The following is a 12,627-nucleotide window of genomic DNA, read 5'->3' on the forward strand; positions in this document are numbered from 1 at the left end:
TTTCCCCAGTTGTTCAGCCTTAGTCTGTTATCTTCACTGTTCTATTTCTGCTCTAGAAGATTGAGTTTCCTGGTTTTGTTTCCTTTTGCTGTGTTTTGCCATCCCCTTTTCTCCCTCTTTCTTTTCCAGTGAAATCTGTTATCCTTGTTGAGCTCCACATACCAATCTGCTGAGCCATCTGATTTTTCTAACTCCAAATCTGGGTCTATTTCTAGCTGTTGACAATAATACCATAGTTATCTTTGCAGTCATATTCATTTATTCATTACCTGAAATAATACAGTTCCTGAACATTGACTGTGTGTCAGGCTTTGGGCTAGGTTTGCATACACAGACAGGGATAATAGAGTCTCTGCTGTCAGGGAGCTCAGAATCAATCCAGTGAGTGGGGCAGACAAACAAACATAAAATGTGTGTTTAGCCTCCAGATGTGGGCAAGGAGGAGCAAAGGTATATAAATGGGGACATGAGTGAAGACTTAAGACTATAAGTCATATCTGGAAAGAAAAGATCCATCTGGAAAGAAAAGGTGACTACTATTCATTGAAAAGTACCTGAAGAGAGGAAGAAAGCCATTTCTCCATGCTTAGGGTCTGTTCAACAAGCTGATCCCAATTGCATCAGCAGAGTATGGAGCCAAGCCCAGTGGCAATTCCAAGCAGTGTCTCTAGGGAGCTTGAACTCCTTTATGATTACCAGCAGCACCTCAAGAACACATCTCCAAATAGACATACAATCTACATAGAATGTGTTCTTGCTGTGCAAATTCATGATTCATGTTCTAGGCAAGTGCCCCCAAGGAACCACACCATCTTACTCAGTCTGACCCAGACATTTCTAACTCCAGATTTCTTCCCCTGAGACCTTCCCATGTATAAGGATCTTCAGGCTCTAGTGTCCAAGGTCCATGGCTTCCAGATAGTTGGATCAATGAAAAATCCCCAGAGTTCATCAATGAGGAAATGAGTTTGGGGTTGACTCACTGTTTACAGGGTGCTTCTCCTCTGAAGCCCTCATCTGGCCAAGGACTTACCTACAAAATGTTCTGAACGCTAGTATGAAGCCTAGTGGCCCATCCTTTTGGCTGTCTGTAAATTCTAACACCCTCCTGCCTGAAAACTGAGCTTGTTTCACCAGAGAAGTAGGAGAGCTCTCCTTCCATTAGGACATGGGCCCTCACCCTTTCTTTCCTCTCATTTATGCCTTGAGACCCCATTATTTCTCCTTTGGGTCATTAAATGCAAAATATCAGTCCATATTTTTTTTAAAGATTTTTATTTATTTATTTGACAGAGAGAGAGACAAGAGAGGGAACACAGCAGGGGAAGTGGGAGAGGGAGAAGCAGGCTTCCTGCTGAGCAGGGAGCCTGATGTGGGGCTCAATCCCAGGACCCTGGGATCATGACCCGAACCGAAGGCAGACGCTTAACGACTGAGCCACCCAGGCGCCCTTCAGTCCATATTTCTTTACCAAATCATGAGACTGAAGCGGGCCTCTTTCAAACATTAGCTGTCTTTCATCTCTTACTAATAAGGGGTGGGTGGCAAATGAAATAAGAAAAAAAAAAAACCCACAATTTTAATCTTCAAGAAGGAACACAGTTGCATGAACAAGGTATAAACTGTTTTAAAAATGATGATTTGAAGATGAAAGGCTGGTTTGCCTGGAGCTCAGAATGTGTTGGAGAACAGCAGATGATACTACTTAAAAGATGGACTGAGGTCTGACTGAATGTCCCGTGTAGCCACAAGACAGAATTGTACAATTAAGAGTAGCCTCACTGTAGGGATCTTGGACAGATCTGTGTTCTGGCCATCTGCTCTTTTTTAGGTAGGTATTGATAGGCTTGCTTGAGAGGAAACTAACATATATACTGAGAACTAGACATTTTTTTTTCTCTCATTGCATCCTTCAATGCAACAACTCTGTGAGTTGAACACTTCATAAGCATACAATACCTTATGCACAAAGGCACACGAGACTCAGAGTGGTTATCAAACTGGTTAACCAGCTAGCTGGTCTAATTTATAGAACCAGTAGTGTGTTCAGCCAGGATTTGAAACCAGATCTATGACTCCAAATGTCTTGTTCTTTCTTGCAGGCTCAAGTAAGGGAGTTAACATTTTCGAAGGAAGGAGAATTAGTTTAGCTAGTGCATACAGGACCAATAGATTGTGCTCTGAAGTGATAGTGGAGAGATGAGCAGGGCCAATTGGGATTTAGAGAAGTAAAATACATTTCCCTTCACAGCTTCTTCATCTGAAAAATTAGGTTATTGTAAATGATGCAACATAAGCCTACCAATCCCTAGAGTACCCAGTGAGATATTAAATACTCACTGTAAGAACACTTAGTGTAACTCCTAGTAATACTTACCACTTTCTATTCCAGAAAAGTGATTCTGTGCCTTATGTAATTTGGGGGAAGAAAACAACCAGGTGAAAAATAAGGTGTTCCCTGCTCGGACACGATGAGATAATTTGGGGGAAGAATGCCAGAATATCATTATGGAAAAAAAAAAAAAAGGAGAAAATTTAATAGGCTCCTTCCTTTTAGCAAGTCACATGCCTTTGTTTCTTCTGCTTTAGGAGAATGCAAGTCAGTCTTTCACACCTGCATTTGAAATGAGTTGTTTCTGTTTGGACTTCCTACCGGAAGATACCAGAGGAAGTTTCAGGGTGCATCAGAATGTATGAGAGCACAATTATTATTTTTCTTATGTTGTTGTTTTTATCTGATTCCCCAACAACCCTCACTCCAAAAATCTGCATCACACAAGAGCTGCTTTGAAGGAGACTCTGGGGCTGCATCAGTGAGCTAAACTCCAGGGTACTAAAATAATTCAAGCAAGACAAGACAAATTATTAGACTGAGCAGATACTAGGTGAAGGGAATAAATGTAATCTCACCAGAAAATGAAAGTAGACCTTTATTGGACTGCATTAATTTGGATCTAAGTACCTGAACTATTTTTTCCCCCTGTCTTCCAACTTCCTATCTTGAAGATTATTCAGATTGTTAGCTTAATGATTTTTCCCTGGGCCATATTTACAGGGACAAGTGACAACCTGACATATCCTTTAATGACCAAGGACTTAGGATCTGGTATTGGTGTTTTGTTCTTTTCCAAGAACTGGTTATATAACCTTAGGCTCAGAAGTCAAAAGCCTTACCCAATTCTTTTCCTATAAAATGAAGACGTTGAACTAGATTGTCTCTAAAGGACCTCTTTGGCTCGGAAAACATGTTAATTCTATAAAACTGAGGAAATAATACATCTTCTTGTCTCCGTAAGATTATTGTTGCAAGGATCAGATAAAAGAGCTGCTGTTTTTAGAAATAGATGAAGGGCTTTACAAATCTAAATAGTAATAGCAGAAGTGTGCCTTAACCTTGGACTCTAGTACTAAGGAGTAAGCAAGACTTTGGAGGCCATTTGGTTTCATTATTCTCAAAATGGTCTTCAGAATGGTGTTTGTTATGCTGAATTGGAATCACTTTACTTGCTTTTATAAAAAATACACATTCTCGGGGCACCTGGCTGGCTTAGTCAGAAAAGCATGTGACTCTTGATTTCAGGGTCGTGAGTTCAAGCCCCACGTTAGGTGCAGAGATTACTTAAATAAAGAAAACTTAAAAAAAAAAAAAAAACCAAACACACCACATCCTCCTTGGAAAGCCTGATTTAGTTCGTTAACCATGGAATCTGGGATCTATATTTACAAAAACACACACAATTAAAGATTTTGATTTGCTTTAGGAACATATGTTTAGTTTATCTTGTATTGCAATGTGTGGGTCCCTTCCATAATGAGGTGATACGTTATTCAAAAATAGTCACTTATTAGTATTTTAATACTGAGACATAATACTAAACTATAATGTTGAAAACCCTGGGTTGAAATTGTGCTCTTTAACTTGTCAACTGTGTGATCTTGAACAAAATACTTAACTTCTCTGAGCCTCAGAGAAAGCCTCAACAATGCCCTTTCCATTCATAGTGCCTTAATAAAAGAGATACCATATGTAAAGAAACGGATGGAGTGTGTTATAACCTTAGCTCACCTTGCTCTTACCCTCTAAAATATCATAGCTATTAGGGGATTGGTAAAACACAGTGCTGCATAATAATCATACTATTAGTAAATAAATCTCTGAGTTACATAACAGGTGTTTAGATGTTCTACCATCTGAACGGATGCCAATGCATAAGTTTGTTTACAGGTATCTGCTTCTCTTTCAGAGACTAAGTGTTTAGTGGGTGGCGTTTGGGTGAGTAAAATTACCTTCTGTTATTGTTAGCTTATTTTAAAATTTAGGGAGATATGCCCAAATGCATGTCTTGTAGGAATTTCGCCTTACCACTTAGCTGTATTTATTCACACACAGGCATGTTTGCAAATGCAAGTACATTTTTCCTCTCCAAATATTCTTTCCCATTTCCTACCATTCCAAGTCTCTTGAGCAAAGCCACTATTTACAATAGAGTTGTTTTAATGACATGTTTATGAAAATACAGATCCTGATCACAGTTTCCCTCTGGACGACCAAAGAGAATTTGAAACCCTATTAGTAGATGTGAGATAAAAGGCGGGTTCAACTGTGTATCAAATTGTATCTGAGGAACTGAAATTGTTTTATAAACCTCAATTAGGCCTCATACCACCCCCCTGAGGCAAGAAAGAAGTATTATGCACTTTTATGGAGACACAAACTGAAAACCCATGGAGAGGTTAATCAATTTGCATCACATATCTTAGAGCCAGGCTGCAGTGAGTTAGGAACAAAATGGAATTTCTTCCTAGGGAGCAACTTACCTTCTTTTATTTGCCTGATTACTACAGTGTATGAAACTTCTGGAAAATTATGATGAATGTTCAAAAGAGACCCCTGAGAAAGGATTAGCGTTTTTTTCCCGGTTTAGTAAATGAGTGATTTGTTTTTCATGCAAAAGCAACAGTACCTTTTTTGTTTTGCCAAACACTTTGGTAGAAATGACCCCTTGGAGGAAGGAGAAAAGGGCAAGCAGAGCAATGCAGGAATTAGGAAAGCAATTGGTAGAATATTTCTTTTTCTTTCTCTTTCCACCTCCTTCTACATAGCAACCTGCTCAGATATTGCACGCTAGAGGGCACTTGAGGTAGAAGGAAAAAAAGTCTCGACATCGCTCCAACAGGACCGGTTGCCTTTGCAAGCAGGAGCCGGCAACCTAAAAGCAGGGCTTCCCGTTCTCTACATGGCAGCCTATCTCTGATGAACGAACAACAACAACAACAACAACAACAACAAAAATCCTTAGGTAGCACTATGCGGCTCAGACTCATCAAGAAATTCTGTTCATATCCTTAGTCATGTAATTTCCTTTCAACTTCTTAGAACATTTGCCAAATGTATATATAACATTCTTCTCTGTAATACCCAACTTGATAACAACTGATCAGAACTATAAGCTCCATTTTAGGCATAAGAAGAGATGCTAATATGTTGCCCCCCCCCATACTCCTGCATCCCCGTATAGAGGTGTCATGATACATTAGCATAAGTGTGCAAATTGCAAAAGATGGTAATCTAAACCAGTCTTAAGATCAATTAAACTATCATATTTTAATAGAGAATACAAGCTGATACGTCAAACAAGTGTTACCCCATGGAGGTGGGGAGAAAGGCTCTTTTCCATTTCTTCTCTTTCTTCTTCTTTTTCTAAAAACACAATGTGATTTTTTTTTTATTTTTCCTCTTCATGGCTCCCACTTTAACAAAAGGGGTCTGGAGTCTTAATCTAGTGGTTGCTCTGTTTCAGAAAACAAAAATGAAAACACAACACAACAAAATCAAACCAAAAATGCTAAGTGTATCATCTACAAAACCCAGGTTGGCTTATTTGATAGCTTTGTACCAGTCGCCTTAAATCTATCTACTGCCCCCTCAACCCTTGGTTTCTGTGCAGAAGCTGAATTGGAGCTTATCTCTTTTCTAGCACCTGGGAAGATGGGAGATAATGCCATTTTGAAAACCTTCTCCAAAATGCTCTCAGCACAGATGTGGTTTTCAGAAAGTGTTTATACCTCCATTTACTGAAAATATAATGGCAAGCTCAAGATTAGTAATTACAGTCAATATTAAGAGATCCAGGCCTAATTTCAGGACAGCTAAAACCAGGAGTCAAGAAACAGAGCATCACACACGTCTGAATAGAAAGCTCAATGAGGATTTGACGCCACGAATCCATCAACACTTCTAAAGAAATCAGTCTAGTTTTTCAGATCCTGTAAAAGACATTGGTGAAGGAATCACATGATTTAGTATGCATTCACTTTCCTTTTTCTTTATTTTTTAAGATAGATAGTATTCTGTCTTAGAATATTCCAGGACAAAAACAAGAAGTATTCATACAATACACCACTTTATTTTTATTCTTCTCATTTTTATATAATCACCGGAGAAAGGAATAGCCTAAGGCAGTGGTTCTCAAAATAAAGCAAGCAACAGAATCCCCTGGAGCGTTTGTTAAAACCCAGATTGCTGAGCCCCGCCCAGATTCAGGGTATGAGAATTTGCATTTCTAACAAGCCTCTGAGGATGGGGAGGCAGTATCTGGTCCAGAGATCAGTGTGAGAACCACTGTAATTGCTCACATTCACTTAATTTGAGCACTAATCACATCTTTTCATGATTTTAGTAAAGAGGCTGATTTAAAACAAACTCTTGAAGAAAAACTTTCCTAAATTTACTTAAACATTTACAAACTTCTTAAAACTGCCTTCTTAATTTTTTTCATTCTTACGATTTATGCTCCAATATCGGAATTCAAAATAAGATTTTACAGTTTCTTTTGCCTAATGCCACAGTTGCTATATATTATTTATTACAACCCCGCCCTCCAAAAAAAAAAAAAAAAGGACATGGTGGTTTTCAGATTTCTTCACTGGGATTTCATAACATGAAATCTGGGAAAAGAACTCTGCATTCCTGGAAAATATTACATATTAATTGGTATTACATTTATGTTTTGGCCTTCTTCATATTTCAGATTCTTTAAGTTTTTATTTAAAATTTTATTTTAAAATACTCCAGGCAGGAATTACATTGTGAAATATTTTCATTCGTGGAATCCACACTTCTCAACCCCACCACGAGGAGGAAGTCCACAAATTCATTAATTAATCTAAGTTTAAAAGCAAGCCAAGAAACCTGCAAATTCTCAAGATTATTCCATGGTAAACACCTGTTTTTGTGGGGTTTTTTTTCAGTTTATTTCAGTTTTTAATTATGTACTGAAGAATGAGAATAACAAAAGTTTGCATTTTAAGGCAGCAACGAATAGATATGTTCCATTCTACCATTTCCTGCTCCAGTCAGGAAAGGTGGAGTCTCCCTATTTTTCCCACCTCCTGCCAGGGCTCTGCTTCCTATAAGCCAGCTGATTCTTCACTGTCCAACTAACCAGTCACTTGGTTTACTGTCTCTTTTAGTCACAATTATAACACAAGGTCTACCCGTGGTGAAAAAGAAACATGGAGTTCTCTCCATGTCATTCAACTGCAGTAGAGTCCTTGTCTGCCACAGAAACCCAGGCTGGAGACATCCTGCCTCACCCCACTCTGAGCCTCAGTCAGCCAAGGTGATTCTGAATGCAATGCCCCCCGACCCCCATGCCCCAACTCCTCTGATTATACTCCTGCCCTATCAGATAATTCCTCACCCTTCCTCCCCCGCAATGCTCCACAGCACATGCAATTTCAGTCGCCATTCTAAGAAGCCTATGTAGCACAGTCCTCTTCATGCTGGAAGGCTGTAACCCTGGAGAGGATGTTGAAAAGAAAACACTTTCTTAAGGAGTTAGGCTCTCACCATTGTGACATTACACTGCATCCTATTAGGTGTGGGTGGAATTGTTAAAGAGGCAAATGCCTTGTCTTTCAGCATCCCTGATTATTTTAGAAATATCCTTATAGGGCTTTTTTAACATTATCCTAATCCTCTTTCACACTGCTTAATCACCCAGACCTCTCCTAAGAATTAGGAGAAATTATTAGGAAATTCCTATTGCAGTGCTTTGAGCAGAGATCAGCACATGTAGAGAGGGCTACCTTGAATTCTAGTTGCCAAAATTCAATGAAGACAATGTATGGAGCTGCTCTGAGAGTACATGTAGGTAAGGTGAGTCAAAACAAACTCATGCAAACCCATGGTACCTAAAGCCACTGGATTCTGACTCTCTTCACTTTGTCAAAATAGTTGCTGTTGTTGTTTTCCTGGAAGAAAATGGGATTTGGGGATATTGTCTATGTCTACCATTCTGGCTTTGTTGTGAGAGGAGTTTGTTATTTGGGATGATTTCCAGCCTTCAGTAACACAAAACTTTTTTAGTTCTTATAAATTTAATAAAGTATCCCAAGGAAAGGTGTGGACCGTTTGTTCGGACTGAAGATGAAGGTCTTAAAATTAAGCACAACCCAAAATATCTCTTTCTTTGTCCACTTGGGGCTTCCTGGTTTGCAGCAGTTATAATTTGATTGTGGTTTTTTCCAAGACAGAATTAGCCAACTCCTGAATACCCGGCAAGCAGACGCAATCTGAGAGGAGAAGGAACAGTTACTTCCTAACTGTCTTGGGTGTGTGCATGCGGGAGAGGCGGGGTGTGTTCAGGAGGTGGGAGGGATACCTCTTGGTTCTCTTCACCTCTCCCTCTCTGAAATAATTCACTAAGGTTTTTTTTTTTTTTTTTTCTATAAGAAGTTAGAACGTGAAACAGATAAGAGACCCATAGTCAATATTCTTTTAAACATTTCACAATGTTAGATGCAACACACACAAATGTCAAATCTGCATAAAACATTATAAGCATATTGTGCCTCTTTTTTCATTCTGTTCACTCTGTCTCATTAATTTTAGTCAGTACAAGCTCTACAGACCTTGTGTCTGGTTCTCTGCCCCCTTTCCCCCCTTCTGTTTCGGTTCCATCCCCAGATAGTAAAACCTTTCCTCAGAGCTCACCTCTCGTGCACAGGGCATGAACTAAATCAGGGTGGCCTGTGGAGGAGAGTTAAACAAAAAAGTAAGGATTAGTTCATCTTATTTTTCACTAATTTTATCAAAAGATGATCACAGTGGCTGAATATTGCTATGTGTTAGCCTTGGAGGTGAGAAAAAACAAAAACAAAAACAAAAACAAACCCGGACCTCCTAATTTATGATCCCTCCTTCCTGTACTGGCTCTACCCCAAAGTAGCCATTTCTCAAGACCTGTGTGGAGTCCATCAGAGGACTTGAAGGGGCCACAGACAGGGCATCTCTTGGTGGAGGCAGAGGAACTGCAAAAATGGTGCCTGCGAGCAGATCTGGAGGCCAGGGCACACTGAGAAGACGTAGCAATCGCTCTATTTCCCAAGCAAGTTCTGCTGTTCTTTTCATGCCTACTTACTGCGCGCCCCTCCTGGCTGCCCCTGTGCCCTCCCGGATCCCATTTCCCTAAAGGAGTAGAAGCAAAGGGATGCTAGGAATGTGCTCCACCCACAAGACCACGACACGCCACCTCTAAATCGTAGCGTCTGAGTAGTAGGCAGCGGTCTGATGAGCACCCCACTCTGTCCGCAAGAGGCTCTTGGAATTACGAGGTAAGCTGCCCACGCGCACTCCTTTGCCCTGCCGCGTCCTCTTCCGCCCACGGAAAACGGCTGTGGGTCATTAAGACGCTTTTCAAGGCAACGCTAGCCCCGGGGCTCAGGTGAGACTCGGGAGAGGAAGCTCGCGGGTACCTCCTCCGCATGCCTTTATCATCTGCCAGCTCTCTTCTCCGGGAGCTTGGCCCTCCGCGGGCTGCGCGCACGGCACGGAAGGGCGCATCTTCAGCCGGGGCTCTGGCGGCGGAGACGCGCGAGGCGTGCTCGGGAGCCAGGAGCGAAAAGTTGGGCGCCCACTTGGAGCGGGGAAGAGCGAGCGAGCGCGCGACAGCCGAGGGGGAAGGCAGGGAGGGGGCGGGGAGGGGGGACTGCTTACATGAATTTCCAAGTGGTAGACCTGCCTCTGCGCTCTGCCCAATGAGATCCGTCAGGGGAGGCACCCGGCTCACTTTTCCACATCACTTCACAGTTACATTTGGCAGGCAGGCGGGCTCGCATGCCGGAGTGCTCAGCCCAGAATTAGTGGATTTATTCGGAATCTCCTTGCCTCCTCAAATCTCCTCCGCCGTCGCCGGTCTGTGCACAGACGGTCCCGCGCACCCTCCCGCTCGCTGCACTTCGGGCTGCGGACACCCAGAGCCCAGCGCGCCCGACCCGCGTCTCCACACCGAGCCCCGCAGCTCCGAGAGGCATGAACGGGATCCGGAGGCGCCTGCCCGGCGCGCGGGAACCGCTGGGTGCTCGCCGCTCTCGGGAGCCGACCCCGAGCACCTGCAGCCGTTTGTGAACTGGGAGGCTTGACATTCCCCAGCGCGGAGCCCCTCAAGAGTAAGTGGTCCCCCTTTGCCCCCCGTTTTTCTCCAAGCCCCGAGGACCCAGAAACGACCGTTTCCTTTAAGAATCCCCATACCCCTTCGGACACCTCGCGCGTCTCTTCCCCCCGCCCCCCCCCCATGGTGGACGCGGGTTCCTAGCTCAGGCGTGGGGCTGAGCTGCGTCTTCTTTCTTGATCTGCACAGCCGACGGGGCCACCTCCGGGCTCTGCCTGAGGATTTGGCAAACTGCTCTTGACAGTAGATCCTGGGGAGTAGCAAGCAGGCTGTGCCTCTTTAGTTTTCCTGCCGGTCTCCCTCTCCGCGGTCGCCTGGCGATTTCGCCGCCTCGCCAGGCAGGCAGGCGACGCTGCAGCCGCGCGACTTCACTGCGGGGTCCGTGCGGTGAATGGGAAACACCCGCCGCTGGTGCTGAGGAGGGTGCGAGCCCGAGAGGAAAGGAGGCGACGGGGCCGGGCTGCCCCTTTGCTGCACCTCCCCACCCCCGAGGACAGGGAGGGCGACCCCCGCCTTGGGGCTGTGGGCCGCGACCCAGCAGCGAGAGCCTCAGCGCGACGCTTTCCCACAAGTGGCTGCTCCAGCTTGCGAGGCGTGGTGCCCGCTGCAAACTTGCTGGCTCTCGAGCCGCGCGGTGGCTCTGCGGTCGCCAAGACGCTGGCCCGAACCCAGGCAGGACCCGCCCCCCCCCCCAAGCGGCGTCCTTAGCGAGCCCGCGAGGCTGCACTCACGGAGGCCCTCTGAGCCGGGGACTCCGTACCCTCTCTCCCAGCGCCCGCAGAGCGGGCAGCTGCGCTTTCTGGCATCTTCTTGCTCCCTCTCGGCGAGCACTTGGGGGGCGGGCCGCCCTCCTTGCCGGCAAAGAGGGCTCTCGCCTGGGTTCTGCCAGCGCGTAACAGGTTCATAAGGGACCTACTCCCCTTCTCCCAGGTTCCAGCCAAGGCCGGGAGACGGTGAAAACCTGCCGCCGCCAACGCCGATGCCAACAGGTATCCACAGTTTCCTCCGCTTTCCCTCTCCAAGACCAAAGCTTTCCCCACCCAAGCTGGCGGAAGCCTCAAAGTTTTGTTACCGTTGACCCTTCCCCGCAGGCGCTGAGCCGGCGGCTCGTGTAGGGCTAGGCGTTTGCCTTCTTAGCGAGCGGAGATGGCAGCTGTCTGCTTGGGTTGCTTAAATGTAGGAAATCAGACAACATTAATTGTTGATTGTTGTAAACGCACAACATTAGTCCGTAACGGAAAATCAGGCTGGCAGCTGCTCACTTCAGCTCCAGTTAAAGAACAGAGCTTATAACCAAGCAAGCGGCAGGGAGAAAAGGTCCTTGCAACTTTACCACGCCTTCCTGAAGATTCCACCAGAGTTTCCTCTTTAAGAGGCACGATCCGACAATCCCTTAGCGCGCCCAAGCTGCTAATCAGATCAGCCGGCTGCTTGCTTTCACCTGGGTTCACACCGTTTGCGGGCTGACAATGGGAAGGCGGGGGCTTCGGAGAAGGTCTGCGAGAGCACTGCCCTCTCGGGTCGGGTACCATCGCCGAGCAGAGAGGAGGGACCGGGGTCGGTTGGGGCCGTTGTGAAGCGCCTGTCCTCAACACAGTGCTCCCGACAGCCATCTCAATGGTAAACAACCCTCCCGGGGCTGTCACCTCCGGCTTCATTATGGGAGCTTTTCAACTGGAAAACCCTATGTGGGAAAGAGATATTTATGTAAGATTCGAGAGTGGGATTTTCCATCCATTCACCCTCGCCGCTGTACCTCACTGCATGCAAAATGAGCCCTGTCTTTCAGGCTAAACACAACTGAAATTTCTAACCTGCTGTTGCCTTTCATCAGCTGTGTCCAGTTTTGCAGGGATTTTTATCAGGGGTGTGTGTGCGTGTGTGTGTGTGGTGTGTAACACACACAGAATTTTACCGAGAGGCCTGATACCTTTGAAGGATGTTCTCGAAGGGCTACATTTTTTTTTTTTTCCCCTCTCAAAGGGAGTTCTACATAATTATCCTGTCCAGACATGTTTTCCACTTCCTTGAGCTCTGTGGCTGAAAGAAATTCTAGGTGTATCCCTCTTATTAAATAATAATACTCATAATAATATTCTGTAATTCTGCTTTAGCAGATTTGAAGCTCCCCATCACATAGTCCTTTCATGCTGGAGCAGTTATAGGATTTTAA

General features: G+C 44.6%; 1 protein-coding gene across 4 annotated transcripts in view; it reads left to right on the forward strand.

Annotated features, from left to right (window-relative positions):
* Positions 1–8,781: 8,781 nt before the first annotated feature.
* The window catches only part of CDH8 (cadherin 8), a 358,968-nt gene continuing 355,122 nt past the window's right edge, over positions 8,782–12,627 (forward strand). The window contains exons 1-2 of one of the 4 annotated variants that reach the window (XM_036091704.2): positions 8,782–9,618; positions 10,094–10,452. The gene's annotated coding sequence lies outside the window, so the exon portion shown is untranslated. Of the gene's footprint in view, positions 9,619–10,025; positions 10,453–11,384; positions 11,444–12,627 lie in introns of those variants that run through there. The other 3 variants (XM_036091705.2, XM_036091706.2, XM_036091708.2) reach the window with 3 other exon arrangements.

This window comes from Halichoerus grypus, chromosome 15, assembly GCF_964656455.1.
Source record: "Halichoerus grypus chromosome 15, mHalGry1.hap1.1, whole genome shotgun sequence".
Classification (NCBI taxonomy): domain Eukaryota; kingdom Metazoa; phylum Chordata; class Mammalia; order Carnivora; family Phocidae; genus Halichoerus; species Halichoerus grypus.